This window comes from Triticum aestivum, chromosome 3B, assembly GCF_018294505.1.
Source record: "Triticum aestivum cultivar Chinese Spring chromosome 3B, IWGSC CS RefSeq v2.1, whole genome shotgun sequence".
In the NCBI taxonomy this organism is placed as follows: Eukaryota; Viridiplantae; Streptophyta; class Magnoliopsida; order Poales; family Poaceae; genus Triticum; species Triticum aestivum.
Window position 1 is genome coordinate 772,410,731 of NC_057801.1, and position 2,714 is coordinate 772,413,444.

Consider the following 2,714-nt stretch of genomic DNA (forward strand, 5'->3'; position numbering starts at 1 on the left):
GGGGCAATCGATTGTTTACTTTGTTCCCCGAGCTGGGCAACTCGTTTCCCGCTTTTTTTACTTTCTAATTCCGTTTTCTCGGCCTCCTCCAAGGCTTTGTTCTCCTGGTTCTCCGCCCGCTCTTTCTTCTCCTTCAACATGAGTGCCTGCCTACGAAGTTCACGTGCATAGTCGTCAGGCAGATTCTTCGCGGCTTGGGATGGTGTGCTCAAAAATGACTTAGCCCACTTCTTTTGCTCATCAGAAAATACTGGCTTGGGCTCGGGCTCTCTTTTCTTCTTGCAGTCCGCCTTCCATTTCTCATGATCAGCAGCCGCGGCCGCGGCAGTTTCCTCGGCACTACGTTCCCAAGGCCTTGTGGGGAGAGGCTTCAATGATGGCTCCGGTACCTTTGTGGTCTTAGGTACATAAGGGTCCGGGTTAATAATCCAGGACTGCTTCTGCTTCTTTGCCGGAGGTGGATTGGGGGGCGGCGTCTGGTCACCCGCCGGACGAGGACTGGGGGGCGGCGTCTGATCACCCGCCGGACGTTGTGGACTGGGGGGCGTCGGCTGACGTGACGGAGGTGTAGGTGAACCGCCACCACCGTAGGGGGGTGGACTTGTTGTCCTTGGCGCCTCGCCTGGAAACTTGATAAACTTCTTTTGCCATAGAATGAAATGGCGCTTGACATCTCCAAGTCTTTTCAACCCTTCAGGTGTAGCAATGTCAATCTCCAGGTCCTCAAACCCTTGGACTATGTCCTCCACCGTGACACGAGCATAGCCATCTTGAATGGGGGTGTTGTGGTGGAGTGCTCCAGGTAAACATGGTAAAGCACTGCCGATGGCTACCTTCATGGACATGTTCCCGATAGGATAATACAGATGACATTCTTTCATCTCCTTTATATCGTCCACGGGGTAGCGAGGAGGCTCCGGTGCAGTAATTTCGACCACCAGAGGCTCCGATGCAGTAATTTCGACCACCAGAGGCTCCGGTGCAGTAATTTCGATCGTCGGTGCATCTGCACCAGCCGGTGGGGCCTCCGTGGAAGCCACACTGCTTCTCCGCTGCTGGCTTCTGAGATCCGCTGGATGATCTTCATGCTGCGCCCGAGCTGCATCTCGTTCGGCTACTAGTACACTCACGGTTTTCTTCATCACATCCATTTCCGATGCCAACCGCACCACAACATCTGCTTCCCGATCCATCTTTCTCTTCCGGCTTCTGTAACCGTACGGGTCATTGTTTTGGGGGAACCCTATTTTCCACGAAATGTGCCCCATGCCTCGTACACGTCCTCCGTGTTCAGGATTCCCGAGGGCTTTTGTCAGCGCGTCGTTCTCTCTGTTGAACTTGATCTTCCCCTCTTGAGCATCCCTCATTGCGTCAATAAGGGCTTGGGCGGGTTTAATTATTTTGCCCCGGTAAACACAGTCCCCTGTCTCCGGGTTCAGCGTTCCCCCATGCCCGTACCACCAGCTTTTGGCCCTTGGGTCCCATCCCTCCGTACCTGGACGGATTCCTCGCGCCCTCAGCTCGTTCTCCATCTTCTCCCACCTAGGCTCCCAAAGGCGATACCCTCCTGGCCCCATAATATGATTGTACTCCTTCTTAGCCGCATTTTCCTTATTTTTTTCGATATTTGAATGAACTGCTCCGATTTCTTTTGCTTCACAAATTCTGGCCAATCATGTTTCAGTTTCTCATATTGTCCTTTGAAATCCGGAGTCTTGTTCTGCTTGACAAAGTCATGGGCTAGATTTTGCTTGAATTTCCGGAATGCGTCGGCCATCTTATGAAGAGCGAACTGTTTGACTAGCCTCCTCCTCTCCTTGTTTTCCTCAATCTTGGTACCCTCCTCATCGAATTTGTTGTATTCCGGAGGTAGAATGAAATGTTCCATAAGCTTTTTGAAGCAATCTTTTTTTGTTCTCTTATCGACAAAAGTGAAACCAGCAATTCGTGCCTTCTTTGGCTTATTCCACTCCTGGACGGTGATCGAGACGTTGTCTCTAACAATGGCTCCGCATTGGTTGACAAACTTGGTGGCGTTCTTGCGGGGCTCCAGCGGCCTGCCGGTTGCACTGTCGACAACCTCGATGGTGCATGTTTCTCCTTGTTTCATCGTCTTGGTTGCGCCACGCTTTGACGACGTACTCGATTGTTTCGACGATCCGGCCGAGGGCTAAAATAAGAAAGAGAGTCGCGCGCGTTAGTCCACACATATTTATTCAAATCAGTTAGTTTGTATCACCAGAGGCTCAATGTATATATATATACCTCGGCGCCGGAGGTGGTTGCTACTTCCATTTGAAGATCGTCGTTCATCGACGTTTGTTCGGCATCATCTTGCTGACGGCGCCCTTCATCTTCACCGTCAAGGTTCAGATAAGAAGAGATATCATCTTCTTCTTGTCCGGTCGGCACATATAGAATATCGCCGTTTATGATGCTGAACATATGTGCTTCACCGTCCGGATCATAGTTGTCCATAATCGGGTCAGCTCTATCGTCCGCCATTATGTCAGTCCTGAAAACATGTAGTAAAAACAAATTAATTAAGTGAACAAAAAAAATTCTCTCTCTCTCTCCACGATCTCATCGCTCTCTGTAGAGCAGCGTTGAGGGCGGCGAGGCCGGCCCGAGGTGGATTGGGGGGCGGCGTTGAGGGCGGCGAGGCCGGCCGGCGGCGTTGAGGGCAGCGAGGCCGGCCGGCGGCGTTGAGGGCG